The 16,985-nt window shown below is 42.2% G+C and overlaps 1 long non-coding RNA gene across 3 annotated transcripts in view; it reads right to left on the reverse strand.

Annotated features, from left to right (window-relative positions):
• The window catches only part of LOC119005611, a 68,737-nt gene that overhangs the window by 27,064 nt on the left and 24,688 nt on the right, over positions 1-16,985 (reverse strand). For all 3 annotated transcript variants that reach the window (XR_005070548.1, XR_005070550.1, XR_005070549.1), the window contains one exon: positions 5,175-5,308. This is a non-coding gene — a long non-coding RNA (uncharacterized LOC119005611). The remainder of the gene's footprint in view (positions 1-5,174; positions 5,309-16,985) is intronic.

The raw sequence follows: 16,985 nt of genomic DNA on the forward strand, positions 1-16,985 counted from the left end.
CAGACAAGTGTTTACACAGGACGGCCAAACTACAAACGCATGTCTCAAAGGACGACTTCCAGCTTATTAAATAGTCTTATTTTGGTCTCATTTTTGTAGATGTGGTCATCTTTTCTGTAAAGTATGATGACATTCTACACGCCAAGGCAAGAAAAAACTGTCAGACAGGTTACTAACAAACCAACAGCTTTTTTTCTTCCAATTTATCTATTGTGATTTTAAAGGAAGAAAATGTACATGCACTCATTGAACTAAACATTAACAGTAATGTGACTACCCACAAAAATAAATGACACTAAACAAAGTGAGAATCTGGATCCTCCCCGAAAGTTAATGGGGTCTATTCCGGGCCGAGACCCATCCTCCATCCAAGTTACTCCACTTTACGAGGATATACGGTACATACAATCTTCTTCTGACGTGTTTATTGGTCACATGCAGGTTAACACATGGTCAGCAGTGTAATGACATTCTTAGACTTTTCTTGAATCCAGGAGACATTATGAAACTGTTTTCTCTGTTAGAACAACAACATATCTGTGAACTAAACCTTTGAAAAGGTCCAGTGTGCAGGATTTAGGGGCAGAAATTGAATGATTATGTTTTCATTAGTGTTTCATCAACTGAAACTAAAGAAAGATCTTCAAATGAGCCTTTTATATCTACAGACAGAGCTGGTCCATTATGTTGCACTGCCACATTTCTGTAGTAACCCAGAGGGAATTTTTTAGTGGCAAGGGGTGTTCAGTTGGTTGCAACCTGTGGTCACACAGCTAGCAGCCACTAAATCCTACACAATGGACCTTAAGCAAGTACTTGGTCTGATTATAACTGATATAATTGATGGCAGAAACTATAAAAATAACATTGATGTGTTTTAATAAACTATCAGCACAATTGGCTCAGCTTTGCCCCCGTTTCATTATTTGTTTATCCCTCTTTCTATCGTGATTTTTGTCACAGCGGCTGAGACAATGGACGTGGATCAGGTTCACCAGGCGGCAGAAACTGATATTAACATGATGTCAGAAACGGCACAGAGGCACACCTTGAGGGACGTTAGAGCAGTTGAGAGAGAGAGAACATGACACACATATCCTGAACACAAAGGACTCGTGGGAGATTAACTCAGACATGCAGTTGTGGGCATCCCTTACTGGACACACACACACACACACACACACACACACACACACACACACACACATATATCTCTGCAATGCCAGAGTCAGAACAAAGACATAATACATTTTTACTGCATGCTGGCAAGCAAGCAGTCCATTTGTCCAATTCTGATTTGTTTTAAATCATAATACATCGCATATTCTGCTTGTTTCCCACTGTTGGAAACTCGCAGCAGAAGAGAATAGCACCCTTGAGGTCCTTTTCTTTGTTTTGTTTTCTGGCACAATGTTTTTTGGGTTTTTTTGCCATTTTCTCCTACTGCTGGCTTTGTGGTGCCAACATATTCTAATACTCTCTTTTCCAGTTAATTCAGGAAAAAAAAAACACACCATCAAATCCATTTTTCACACCCAGAATGCACTGGAAAGAATCCCTCCGTCAAAAGTTCCCACGGCTCACCTACAGGAGCCCATGAGGGACAATAGACACATTCAAGACTGAATAGCTGGCAGCTTGCTGAAAATGTCTGAACAGGGTGAAAGGATACTCCTAAACTGCCTCACAGTCAAGTCACAGTCACCACAGAGGTCCATTTCTGCCCCCTGCCATTGTTAAAGTCTGTTTCTGCATTGGACAAAAGCAACCTCCAACTTTCTCTAATGTTCTGAGTTCACACTGTGACGCTGCGCCTTTGCTCTCACCAGCTTCTCCAGCACAGACATCATTACTTCAGAGGATCAAACAGCTCCATGGATTCAAGTCAACAGACAAGCAACTGCAGCGTCTAACAGCTGAGTGAGATGATAACGAAGTCATTTTCTGTTTCCTCCTAATAAATGGGCAGTCACTTGTGATGAATGCTTTGATCTCAAAATGACCTACTGATCATCCATTGTTGTGTGTATGTGTGTGTATGAGTTTGTGTGTGTGTGATATCTGTCACTTGGAGGCTCCCAGCACTATTATAACGAGCATACGGTTGGCGTCACACACAGCTCATATTAACCCGTTGGCCCTTTCTGCGTCTGCAAGATTGTGTGTTTGTGTCTTCGCGTTTCTATGAACGCGTGCTAGCCTCCCCGTGATGGCTAATGTAAGCGTTTTACTCATGTTTTTAATGTCTGATTATGTGCAGTGAGTCAGGGAAAGAACGAGGCAAAGTCTTTGGCTCAGAGCTACAGCTTGAGTGCCGCCTCGCTCTCCTCATCCAGCCTCATCATCCATCTTTATCAAGCCCGCACCCTCCGGTCTCCGTCCGAAAAACTTTTGCGGTCAGTGCCCTGAGAGAAGTCAGCCGTGCACCCGGAAAACTCCCACAGCCGCTCAATAACGACTATTCATGGCCGCTACCATGGGCCGCAACAGAGCAGAACATTGTGCTTACACACAGTAACGACAATGAAAGGGTGAGCGAGAGGTGAGCGAGAAACCCCAAGAAGTCCCAATCTAATTTCACGAGAGAAATTCACTGCAGAAAAAAAAAAAATGCACAGAGAGACAATGAGATGTTTCAAGTGCAGCTTCGGTCTCTGAAGACAGTCAAACATCCCGGCGATCCCACACTGCCCTCCCCGCTCCGATCCCTCTCTCCTGCTAGAACAAGATCCATGAGTGGCTCCTGCAAATATCCAACCTGGCATGCATATGAGTGTGTGTGTGTGTGTGTGTGTGTGTGTGTGTGTGTTCCTTGGGCCGTCCCACAGGGGATACGTGCGTCTCGTCTGTGAGTCACAGGCAGGGTCTGTGTCTGTGTAAGAGTCCATCAGAACACATCAGCATCAACATCCCCTGGTTCACCTCAGGCAGTGACACACACACACAGACACACACACACACACACACACACACGCACACACACACTCTTCCACGCTCACACACGCACACACACTCCTGCATTGTACATCTCTAAACCTCCCCAGGGCTATGTGCTATCCCCCCCACGTCCCCTGAAGCTGAAAACCTCAGTTTCTCTCCTCCCTTCGCTTTCCGTGTCAGACAGGCCATCCACTCACTCTGGACAACTGCTAGCATATGCTGCTCAGCTGGGAAACACAGAAAGCCGTCCGGGACTGGATGAGACACTTCAAAACACACACACACTTAAACACATTTCTATTTTTTTTTTTTTTTTTACCTCAGACGAACTATATTTTAAATTAGGCTCTAAAAGGATCCAGTTTTTTAAAAGCAGTTGTGGTTATAACTCGTTTTCGCTCACATTTTGCCTGAACAAAAGTTGTTGTTTTGCCTTTTGCACATCAGAGTTTACAGTAAACAACGTCTGTTTCTGACCAACCAACCTCTGAGAATCAAAGAAGAATGTAGAGAAGGCTGATTATGCACCCTTTAAGAAACAGATTTAAAAAGAAAAAAAACAACAACAACAAATGATTAAACAATGCAAATGGTATTTCTATGACCAGATTGTCACAGACAGTTTAGTATAGTTTCATTAAAAAAAATGAAAGCAGATCAGTTCTTATTTATTTCAATGTAAAATAATCGACAAATGTGCAGAATAGGCAAAAACACAATTGCAAATTTGCTTATTGCGGTTTGGATTTTTCTACTTACTGGCACACCAGGAGGAAAAACTAAAGATGGACTGCTTTCCAGGAAACAAAAATAATACGGTTTGACACTGAGTTAAAGAAAAATGTTTTTGTGTAACTGAAACATTTGTGAAGCCATTTTGGAGACAAAGACAAGACAAAGAGAGACAAGGTTAAACAGGGAAACAGACGGAGAAACAAAAAAACAGGGAAACAGACACAAAAGCAAAAGAGAGCAGAGCGTGGAGACAGAGGCCTGACAGACGGACGGAGACAGACGGAGACAGGGAAGTGTAGAAACAGAGACAGACACACAAACAGAGAACAGGGAAAGAGACAGGCAGAAACACATACAGGTGTGGAGACAGGTCGGTGGAGCGTGCAGACAGAGAGGCTCACTGTGAGTGGACGGCAGGGCTTTACTCTCTGAGTGCTTCAGCGAGGCTCTCCGCGCTGAGAGTCATTATCGCTCTATGACACAGATGAATGGTACATTAGCATAAGGGAGGGCCTGACATGACACACGACAGACACGGCTAACTCTCTTTAGCTCCTGTCGCCTTTTGATGATCCGTCCTCCAACAAAATGCGGCCGCGGAGACTCACTCCCGCCTGTTTGCTGTTTGTCCGCTTATGTGGCGTACGCGTGCAGGTCCGCAACTTCAACAGTTCGCCACATGAAATGAGGCCATGATACGTGGTCACCCTCCCAGTGCGCAGGGTGTGTTTGTGTATGTGTACAGAAGAGAATAAAAGAGAATATAACAGCTCTGCAGAGCCTCACTACACTGTGAGTGTGAGGTAAGAGCCTCTGTATGGACTTGTGGCCTTGTTTGGAGTGCGCCGCATTCTGCCGCGTTGTTTAATGGAGAGGCTCTTCGCAAACACACACGCACGCACTCACAACAAACTGTATCAATGGTTTTCTAGCACATGGAAAATGAGGGCATGTTTACTGGCTGAAAGTAGCATCCCAAGGTCTCCCATCCGCCGATTGTTCTGCATTCTTGTTAATAATTTCCAGAGTGTGTCTGTGTGTGACTATTCCTGGCATGTGATTAGGAGTTTTATGTAGACAGAGCCGAGTGCGTAGGGGAAAGTCTCTTTACCCTGGCTGAGCTCTGGGTTTCCGGTTAACTCTCCGCAACTCTGCTGACTGAGTGGAAGTCACTCCTTGGCTTCTTCCTCATCTTTGTTGACTCATCGGACAGGCAGCGAGTATGTCCATAAAAATAGAAAGGGGATCCTTTGTGCGTATGAGGTGTCCTCCTGATGTGGTGGCACAGTGCCACTTAAGCACCTTAGAGCAGGGAAACACTGGGCTTGCCCAGATCATCCATCCAGTAATAACTGGATCAGTGTGTGTCCAAGGAGGCCCGGGCCAGGTTGCTACTAACTAATTTCCTAATTGGATTAGTGAGTGTGGCTACGTGTGTGTGTGTGTGTGTGTGCGTGTGTGTGTGTGTGTGTGTGTATGTGTGGGCTTCCCCGGCTTACCATGTCCCCAGTGTGTATAGTAAAGCTGCTGGAGTAAGACGTGCGCGTGACGTCACTCTCTAAGGCCCGATGACCCGATGACGGGCTCTTTCCACCAAACAGGAGATTCCATCAGCAACACAGGCATGACGTCACTGCGCAAGAGAAGAAAGACACCGAGAAGAAGACAATAATTAACCTGACAGGATCCAACCAGGCAAGCTGTTAATGAGTCGCTAACTGACTGGACAACTCAGTCACTTTCTTGGCATCACAAATAACAAAATAGTTGGACAAAGTTTCACTATTTAGGAAAGGTCTTGTCTTGGCATTATTCTTTGAGTGGATCAGAGATCAACACTGATATAATTCAGTCAGCCATGGCACAGCCTGGCAAAAAACACAGAATTTTACATCTAATAAAATGTTTTATCCCCAAACGTTAAAAAAAAAGTTTTTGAGATATTTTAAGATTTGTTCAACTTTTCGCCATAACCGCTTTCGAAACAGGTGGACTGAAGACTGCAGAAGCTTCTTCACTCACAAAAGAACATTTAACCCATCAATAAATGTCAGATGACATCACCATCTGCATCATCTGACGAGCAAAATCACCCGAAATATTCAAACACAAAGGCTCTTGTCATGTATGACTGGCAGCGAGTGGCATCGGTATCGATAATGTTCTAAAGGAGACAGCATGCTCTCAAACTGAACAAGAGTTGGTTAAGACCAGCCCTCGAGTTATCTCTCTTGATTATTAAAAGCTCAACACTAATGCTCGAGCAGACGCCAGGCGTAGTCTTGACGTGCATGATGCATCGCGGTTTTATGTGATGGAGCTCTTTGTGGGTCCGTCCTCAAGTTCTCCACAATGCACAATCTAACAACAACGCGATGAAGTGGTTAACATTTCAGCTTTTTTTTCCAGTGTTTTACTTCTGTCCACAATAACGCTCAATCTCAAAAAGCCCCCCTGTCTGTCACCTGACCAACGCAACAAAGTCTGAATCGAGTTTGTTCCTGTGTTTGCATGTGTGGGCGAGTGAGTGGGGCCAAGGATGCTGAATGCGCCGATCCATAAGCCCCATCGACAGAAAAACTACTGTTCCTCAACCGGAAAGAGCACTGGAGGAGAAACACTCAAACTGGATGTCCTCAGAGCAGTTCAAACCCACACACACACACACACACACACACACACACACACACAAACCCACACAGCAGGCAGGCAAAGATGTCAATACTGAATTTTGGCAAAAGAAACATCGGACAGTGTAGCGAGTGGGTGACAGAGCAAGAGAACTAGTTTGGAAAAAGACCTTCAACGCACATTGTTTTCATGATTTTTTTTTGTTATTGTCGAACACAATGACGCGTATTTAATCTTAAAAGGCTTTGTCAAGCAGCTGCCTGGTTGCTACTTGTTGCTGTTGCTACATTACAACTTGGGGTTTTAGCTTTTATGTGTAAAACTACTCACAAAACAATCTCACTGAGCTTACAGCCAAGAGTTTTAAACGAAAGACTTCTCGCAGGCAAGGTACGGGGTGAAATGTGTGAAAGGGAACATACTCAGTTTATCAAAAAAATATTTCTGCTTCACTTTTGCAGTTTCTGGCCATTCAGACCCGCTTGGGATATAACATCTTCAATGCAGCAGGGCTGAAGATCTCTACGCTAGTGGTCTAGTCTCTTACAAAAGGTTTGCTTCGGGCGTTAAACATTTTTTTTATGCAATAGTAATAATTGATCTTTTCAGCAGTTGGAGGTGTTATGTCAAAAATGTCTCGTGTCATCCACGAGATATCTACATTTAAGATTTCTGTCTCCAGTCCATCACAAAGGAGATGAATGGACTTTTGTCTGCAAGGTTACGTGACACTAAAAAAAATAGGCTCCTGATATTAATTTTAACCACATCCCCATCATGCTGGATAATCCACCGATAATGCTGATAGCAGTTTTCAAATGAACAGTTTTTACACAAGAAGCAGCTTCCAAAAAATCAATTTCACCCGCCTCCATTGTATTGGAGTGAAGCCAGGACGCACAGAGGCAGATACAGTATGTTAAGACCTGGAAAACAACACTGAAACTATGTCTACTACCATTTTCACACTTAACGAAAAAAATACACACTAGCATCTGGCTCTTGTATTCAGTGGGAAGGGGTTCAATCTGTATCATTACCAGATCAAAAGACTCAGTGGTATTGATCAGGTCAAGGTCCGATCAGTAGTGATGAAAATATGCGACCCATTTGGACGCGCTAATTTACAGCCCTTTTCACATGCACTGCTATGACGCACACTGATGTTCGAGGAAAAGTTCACCCAAAAATGAAAATTCAGTCATTATATACTCACCCTCATGCTGACAGAAGTCAGGTGGAATTTTGTAGTTCAACAAAATATTTCTTGAGTTTCAGAGCAAAACGGTGTTATAATATTCTCTTAAACAACCACAGTAGATAAACAAACAAATAAAGTGGCCTTATACAGCTCAAGTGTCCAGAATTCTGAGATCCTAAATCGATGCATATCGATGAATATACTTTAACCTCCTTTAAAATCCTAAAGTCGAAATCTTCACCGTCACTGCTAAGCTTACAGCATTAGCATACACCCCATGTGAAGTCAGTGCATGAGCTCAACCATCTGTCAAGGGTGTAAATAGCTTTTTTAACCAATTTGGTTTCTCCGGGTTTCCAGAGACTTGGTGTAAGGAGCCATTTTATGTTATTTTTCCCAATTGGATTTACATTTCCAAACAAGTCCCCATCTGCTTCAGTCGGTTAGGAGAATGCTGCAACACTGTTTTGCTACAAAACTCCAGGAATGTCTTGTAAGAAACTTCTCCCAACTTTTCCAACTTTTTTTTTTTTTTTTTATGTGAACTTACCCTTTAAGTATGTGCGCGCATAACTCGAGCATCATTCAGGCACCACTGAGTTTTAAAGACAAACTTAAAATTAAAGACATAAAAAAGTAACCACCATGACATTGTCGCTGGCCTCCGTGCCTCCCTGTTTTCTGGCGTGTTTGTCATTTTGAGTGTGACACAGCAGAATAAAAACAGAGAGGCAAACTCATCTACTGGCAACGGGAAAGGAGTCAACTGTGCATTTGGAGAGGGTTTTGAAAACTTGTGTGTACGCGCTGATTTTGGTGTGAAAATGGTATAAATAGTATAAACCGAATTAGACAAGTTGGCAGTTTACAGTAGAGAATATTAATATATGAGAGCTTTATTGTGCGCGCTTGCATGTGCGTGCTCGCCTGTGTTTGTGTTTTCGAGCGCTGTATGTGGCTTGTTACTGCAGATTTTTTATGGCATGCTAATTAAACATTCAGCTCTTCATCTGAACCGTCCCAGAAGCAACACAACACATCAGGGAATTCAAACATGAGGCCGTGACTCTCTGCACGCTGCGCTTCATCAAAATCATATAAGAAAAAGGATGAAGCGAAAGTCTCTGTGACCCCCGTGGCCCCCTGACGCAGCCTCTATCATTTTAAAACGCCCAACCCTACAAGCCCCACTCATTCACACATCAATCAAACACCTCCTCCCACACATACCGCCACCCCACACACGCGCACACACACGCATACACACTCACACACAAACTCACGGCTAATGTGTGTCTGTACAGCACACGGGGGTCATTAGGCACAGGACTGCACATGTCCTGTGATCATCCCAAAAAGAATACAACCGCAGGCTTTGCATGTACGCGTTATCCAAACCGTGGTGGATTCATTTAGAGTATGTGAGCGTAAATGCCCTCCAGCCACTGTCTCAGTGTGTCAGTGCTTACATGTGAGTGTTTGCATAAGCTGTGTGTGCAATTTACTTTGTCAAGGCTTGAGGAGGCTGTAGTGACAGCAAGTACAAAACCACTTCACAAGGCAGGTGAGGGGGCTAACATGAAATGTCACTGCCGATATTTTACCAAATACTTACTACCAAAACAAGAAAACCTCATTTTCATCCAGATAGTTATGAATATGAACAGATCTTAATGTGATGATTTCTTTATTTTTTTCTATCTGGGAATTGCTCTCTAAAACCAGTGTGAAAATCTGATATGAAAACTATAGCTTAAAAGGACAAATCTCACCTGTATTTTCGTTTTTTCAAAAACTTCTGGGCCATGTTTACTGTATCAATGTGTTATTGCTGCGGGGTCAGGACATAACACATTTTTAGTTAGGAACATAAATGGTATACTTTTTTGTTTTTAAATGTATTCGTTGATGTATTTATGTATCATTATTATTATTAGCAGCAGTAGTAGTAGTAGTAGTAGTAGTAGTAGTAGTAGTATACACATTGTATTCATGAATTACCTTTTCATTAGTAAGTCTATAAGCAAAAGATTTTCACATGAGTGGCAACCAAGTGACAATAAACATCTTGAATCTTGACTTTGGATGGAAATCAGTTTAAACCAATCACAAAGTAAATAAATCTAAAATAAAAATAAATAAACAACTTTTTTGATTTAATTTATAATTTCTGATGTAAATACTGCACTTGCACAGAGTAATGATAAAAAATGACACCATCTATATTTAGATTTGTTGCCTATAAGCCTCACTTTCGCTTGTCAACTTTGACCGCATTTTTCCTGGAAAAACAAATGTCACATTATGGGACAAAGAAAGCACAACTAAATAGGAAGAGGCACTATTTTCCCCTGTTACAATCCCTGGCTAACAGTGGAACAACTGGAGTAACTGTGGAAAATGAACCCCAATGATATGAGGGTATGAATTGAAGTTAGCCAGGAGTTGGCCAGCAGGCATTCACTCGCTCCGGTGGTGTGTCGAAATCTGTTACCCTGTTGATATGTGTTTCCTATTAACACCGGAATTTAAGACATTCAAAACCTGCATTCCTCTTATGAGATCAGTCAGTAACAAACTCTATCAACTTATTAATTCAACCTTGTGATCCACTAGGTCTTTGCTGCACCACAATCAGGATTTTTATGGTCAAACTGGGATTCTTACAGTTGTTTTTTGCTTTGCAGGCTAACTAGACCATTAGCGGTAGCAATGTTGCTTACGCTGTTTTTGCGACAGTGGTGCCACCAGTAATATTATTGTGAAATGCTGGGAAGAGTGAATTTATTGTCCTTTTTCAACTTTAAATATGAAACAGGGAAAGCATATTTGTTAAAGTCAGTCAGTGCTTCAGTTTTTGTTTCTTGCATGATGTAAAATCTGTTTAAGAAAGTTGTAATAAGACTTCTTCTGCAGACAAACTTTGAAATATATATTTTTTTCTTTTTATTGTGGGCTGTATGACATCATTTGGAAAAAGATTCTGTTTCTCTCACTTGGAAACAGGATGCTGTTATCAATTATCTCCAAAAAAGGAACGCCGAGACCCCTCAACACTCTGGCCCACATGCATATACGCACACACACACACATACAAGTACTCCCACAAAAAAAAAACACACATTCACAAGTACCTCGAAGACGCACAGCCTTTTGCCATTGAGAGGCGAGCCTTAGCCAATCAGAGGAAGCAGGGCGATAGAGGAGGAAGTTAGTGTGGTCACACTGTATGTGTTCATCATCGCGCTGACAGAAATAGCTCTCTCAGAGAGTAAACAACACATCCCATTCATAAAAAAAAAAGAAAGAAAAAAGAAAAACAGCCAGCAAACGCCTACTCCCCTACAGTGCAACGAGGGAGAGATAAAGACAGGGAGACAGATACTGTACGGAGACAAGACAGACGGAAATATAGACACTGACAAAAAGAAAGCGACAAAAGAGTAGCGTGAGGCGCGGTGCCGCAGTTAGAGTGAGAAATAAAGCCTGATGATGACATCACATCCTCGTCACTGCTAGTTCCACTTCTTTGGTTTGGAAAACACCAGAAACCTACGTCACTTAGTGAGACACCACTTTCCAACTGTCTTTCTCAGTAAGTCACACTAGACAATGACACACACTCACACACACGCAGACACTGTCACACACGCCTAAAAATGTATATACATACAGTACGTGCTATCACAGATATAGTAGCCCTCTGTTGCACAGGCCTTTGTGCATCCAAGCGTGTTGACTGGAGTCACCAGCTGCTTCCCAGCCCACACGTTGTGCCATTACACCAAACCACTTTCCACTCACACACACGGGCAGACGCACCATCAAACGCACACACAGCCTGGTTACCACGCAATGGCAGATAAGGAAATTGTTAAGCGTTGTTAAGTTACACGCACCTATACGTAAGTGTGTGTGTGTGTGTGTGTGTGTGTGTGTGTGTGAGTCTTTGTGTGTGAAAGAGGAAGTGATGCGAGATGGAAGCTGTATTTATAGATAAAGAGCGGAAGTGTCCATCTCACTCTCCAGGATTAGCACATACACAAATACAGACACGCGCACACTGACACACACACACATAGATATGCAAAATACAGACGTGCACAAACACACATAGACACAAACGCAACCAGTGAAAGTGCACACTTCCTTGCCACAAACACTGACACAGTCTTCCAGTGGTGGATCTGATGCAATGTGTTGTATTTTTAAGTCATACACACACACACACACACAGTCATTTGCAGGTGATGTTCTTCCACCAATGTGTAGACCTGCAGCCACAAACTTAGAGGTAAATTAACCAAGTAGATGTTGTCAAAAACAGTGTTGTAAAAGTCATACTTGAGTATAGAGTAATATATAAATAAATATAAATATGATTAGGGTAAATGTAAAAGCCACCTATATTAGTAATACATGAATAAAAGTCTTATTAAAGCAGCTGATATTAACTGTACTTCATCAGAAACTTTGCCTCTGATGCGGTATGTAATCTGTAAAGTAACTAGTAACTAAAGTTATCAAACAAATGCAGTGATGTAAAAAGTAAAATATTTGTCTCCAAATTGCAGCGGAGTGGAAGTGTAATATATAACAGGAAGTGGAAATGCTCAAATAAACTACACATACCTCACAAATCCTACAAAGGCAGTACATGAGTAAATGTACCGAGTTACATTCCATCAGTGGTCGAGTACTCTACTCAAGTACTTTTACTTTACTCCACTTCATCTCAGGGAGGAATAAGGTACTTTTCACTCCACTACATTTGTCTGGCAGCTATAGTTACTAGTTATATTTCAGACTACAATTTACTACAAAGCATCTCCAAATGGGTTAGGGTTAGGTGTGTAATGGTCTGTGTGAATGTATTTGTTTTTTGATGAACAGAAGTATTAAGTCTCCCTCGCTTTTTAAAAGAAATTATTTAAAAACCTAATTGTAAAATGCATGGTCAAAAAGCTAAAAACAGGTTTTTCTGAGCTCATGATGATCTTAAAGACTCTGATGCATAGCTGTAGATTAAACTAGCCAAAAGTATATAAAGCAGTTAAAATGAGCACAACCTTGAACATGTCCGACTGTAAAGTCCAAAATGATGGCAGGGGTAATTTTGTACTAAATGAGTGCTTTAAGTGTAGTTTGCTGATAGTACGTATACATACTTGTATCCCTGACTTCAGAAAATGATCTTTATACTTTATATACTACACCACTGCTCATATGATACAGTAACTTTCATATGTACTGAGACGCAGACACACCGACACACTGTTTCAAATCCGTATCACTAGCCAACCAATCAGCAACTTTCTAATCCTACTGTCTAGTCTGAAATAACCCACATGACTACCAAGGTGATAATAAAGCTGTGTCATTGCAATACTGATGTCATATGATTGGCACCGAGGAGAGAGTAGGTGTTTTCACTTCCATTTACATCACATGGTAACAGGATGAAACCAGCATGTGAGAGTCGCGTGGGCGTTGTTGTCACTACCTTGATCACTGGACCACAAACCTGCTCGTTTTGTGACCAAAGGATTCAGAGGAAAACATGGCAGATTGTCTGGGCCATGACAGTCGTTCAGTTTAAACCTCAATCCCCACAGGACTGTGTGAGTATCGAGAGAATTGGCCTCATTTGCGTGCAACATGATTAGTGAGACGTAGGTGTTACCCAGTCTGTGCCGCGTTTTCGTTTTTCACTGAAACTTGAAATGCAGGTCCGATTAATAGTGATATCAGAAGAAACAACAGGGGTGCACTTTCTGCTTCAAGAACAGAACAAATTTAGTGCTCAATAATCACAAATCACTAACAGCATTTAAGGATCACATCATCTACAAATGAAATAATATTCATCCTGATTAAAAAAAAGACATTATCTAATGCATTTCACAAGTTTTATATTTGTGTCCATTCTTTTAAATGAAGACATATTATGATCATTTTCATGTTCATGATTTTATTTTGAGTTACCGCTAGAATATGTTTACATGCTTTAGTGCTCAAAAACACATCACTTTTCTCTGTCATCTGGTGCTGCATCTCTGTGCCCCCTCTCTCCTGTCCTGTCTCCTTAAGGCCCCCGTCCTGAATAACCAGTCTGCTGTGATTGGTCAGCTCACACGTGCCTGAGCCAGCACAGATAAGAGAGCAGCTGTGCTAAATCAATTTGAACGTGCCAAACTAGTCACTAGGCATAATTTATGCACATGTGACATGATGACGTCACAAATTATCAATTATCATTAAAGCCCCCCTCCAGTTAGTGTTTTTTCTTGTCCAACGGTAAACGTTCCTCCACAAACAGAGGATGAGGCGTGATTACTCATACGTAGTTATTACCATCGCAACCAGACTGCCATTCTGGCGAGATCAACATCCTTAGCGTGGATTATTGGCATGGACCAGCAGCAGGACAAACAGAAGTTCTTCCTGTGTACTGAGGAGCTGCAGGGTTTATTCATGGTCAAACTGTAACCTGTACTGGACATTTACTGACACTAGACAACTTCTCTGCTTAACTTTCCCTTCTGCTTTGGTTGCTAACAGCAGTCTGCTCTAAACACAGCCACATGATCGCTCCTTCTGCACGACACTTTCAGCAAAAACTAGAGAAAAAAAAAGATATTTGTCAAAAATATTTTGCCATACTCTGTGGATCATCAACGAAGGCAGAGAGGGCAAAATATGAAACATCCCAAATACACTAGAGGGGGGCCCTTAACGTTGAGACTACTGACGAGGCCTTTCAGGAGCAGTGTTCTCTGTGGGAGACAGGAGTGTCTGTTGGTGCGACCTTTGACCTTTTTAACTTTCGAGGTCTACACCTATATAAATGTAAATGTAAAAAGCCTATTTCAAATATATATATTGCACATACTGGGGCATAACGTGGAGTTACAAGCACATGCTGCTATAATTACTCCCTGTATGGCATTCAGGGAAGATTGAAATCCCAAGTAACGTATGAAAATCAAAACCAGAGGAATGAGGAAACAATAAGAAAACATGTAAATCATGATGTCACTGTGATACTGTAGTTCCTTGCATTGTTTATTGTTGATATCCCATGTCAGAAGCTGGAGTTCCCCACCAGCGCGTGATTGCATCAACAAACAAGGACCCAGGTTGGTACACGAGGATGTCCTGACGCTGACACGACAATACGGATGACCCAGCTATCACAACTACTTTTAAAGTCTCTACAAGGTGAATTCCGTAGCTGAAATGAGTGGAAACCCACAGCTGCTTGAAAGGTGTGAGATCAATACAAAGCCACCAGTTAAAGATGCAACCCATTGATTTCATATGTCATAGTCAATTTATAAAATGCGGGACGTGCCACTCAGTCCGGGGAAACCGTTGTAAAATGTTTTAATGTCCTCTGTGGTTTTGGGGGAGCTTTGTCAAGTCTCAATATTACTCAAATTGCATCACCCACGTTCATCAGATTTGACAACACGAAAGGTCATCTGGAGGCGTTCAGTTTGATAGAAGTGGGCCTTTAAACAAGAATGGAGGGTTTATCAAAAGTAACTGAGCAGCTGCTCCCAGAGAAGAAGATGAAGAAGCTGTTTCCACCTGATGTTTCCTCCTGGGTATTAATACCAATACTAGCTGACACTAAAGAATATTTGCAACTTGCCTAATGGAAATGAAGACTTCTCTGAAGACTTTTACTCTGGAAGACAGCAGAGGCGACAGGTATGCAACCTCTTCTTCCACTACTCTATTCTCTATTCTCTCACTACTCTCTGCGATATACAATGGCTTACCACCACTTCTACTGGAGTATGCTTTGTGTAGCCTAGTTTAATCCCTCCAGAACTGTCAATGTAAACGTTCCCAAGTCACGTTTTCTTATTTCTTTCATTTGTTGCAACATTTCAGAGGTTCACTTAAAATTCACCTGGAATCACGCCAAGCCAGTTGATCGTTCATCTTAGCGGTGTATAAAGTCACATTCTTTGGATTGGATCTGTCCAGCAGCATTCAACAACTTATGAATTAACAAATTATCCATTGTATAAGCAACAAAGAAGAACAGGAAACATCTAAATTTTCACATCACATTTCAATCCATGGCCAATGAAAAAGTGATTAATAGATCTGAATTGCTTCAAATGGTTTTCAAAGAGCGCCATTAATGGAATGAAACACTGAAAACCACCCAGCTGCGCTAGTTGAGGTTAAGAAGGGGGCCAAACTGAAAGGCTTTCTGATGTTCAGCACAGGACATCATAGCATGAGAAAGAGAGAGATAGAGGATGTTTTCGATGTATTTTTCAGAAACAACTCCAACCTTCCACTAACACATAAGCAAAAACACATAAACACACGCACAAACACATTGGCCAATCCCCTCGCCACCCTGCGGTGCACCTCTGGGGGGGTTAATGGACGCGCTCACTCACCCTGATACTTTCCTCCCCCCTTGAGCTCGTCTTCCACTGCCCCTGTCCTCCCACTCCCCTCTTTTTTTCCCACTCCACTAGTGTTTTCCACCCCAGTGGAAACAAGGAGGGGTGGGTGGCAGGGCCGCTCAGTGTACACAGGAAAATGGGTCAGATACAGGAAAGGACGGGGGGGGGGGGGGGGGGTGCTTCGATCGCAAGCATCCAGTTGTGTAGATGCTGGGGGCAGGGTGTGTTTTTTGTGTGTGTGTGTGTGTGTGTGTGTGTGTGTGTGTGTGTGTGTGTGTACTGAGGTGAGCTGGTGGTCCCCAGGGTGACACCACCTTCAGGCACATGCTGCTGGTCCTTCTCTCACAAAGGCACACACAGATGTTTCTGTTGTCTATCATCACTGACACCTTTTTGGTTTTGTATTCATATTCTGCTAACTGTACGACTGCAGCGCTACATAAAAAAGGAGCCTCGACAGAGGGATATTAAAAGTCGTAGCTCTATCCCAGGAGCTCTCATCTCTTACATCAGTCTGAGCAGGGTAAACAACGCACTAATTTAATCTCATCAACAAGTAACTCTATTTTGACACTCGTTGTATACGTCGTTGGGCGTGTGGGTGTCTTTGTTGTGTGTGTGTGTGTGCGCGAGCGCGTGCGTGTGCGCATGTGTGAATGGTGTTGATGCGTAGGAGACGGTTACGTGTTTTGGCTTACAACATGGCTGTCGATGGATTGAGTTGTCATGACGATTTTTAGTAGGACTTCACCATGGTGACCATGACTGGACACACACACACACACACACACACACACATAAGTGCACACATACGCACAATTTTAATCCTGTGCAATTGAATATTTAAATAAGTAATGACAGGCTTTAGTCTATTTCTTTTCTTTTTTTTCTTTTCTTTTTTTTTTTTTTTTTACTTTTCACACAAATTTGGCCTGACCCAGTTTGGGGAAGAAAACAGGCTTTTTGTCAAAAACAGCTCCTGCTGCCACACTATCTACTACAGATCATTAAAAACCCAGATAACACGCTTTAAATTTCAAACA

The sequence above is a fragment of the Acanthopagrus latus genome, chromosome 17 (genome assembly GCF_904848185.1).
Source record: "Acanthopagrus latus isolate v.2019 chromosome 17, fAcaLat1.1, whole genome shotgun sequence".
In the NCBI taxonomy this organism is placed as follows: domain Eukaryota; kingdom Metazoa; phylum Chordata; class Actinopteri; order Spariformes; family Sparidae; genus Acanthopagrus; species Acanthopagrus latus.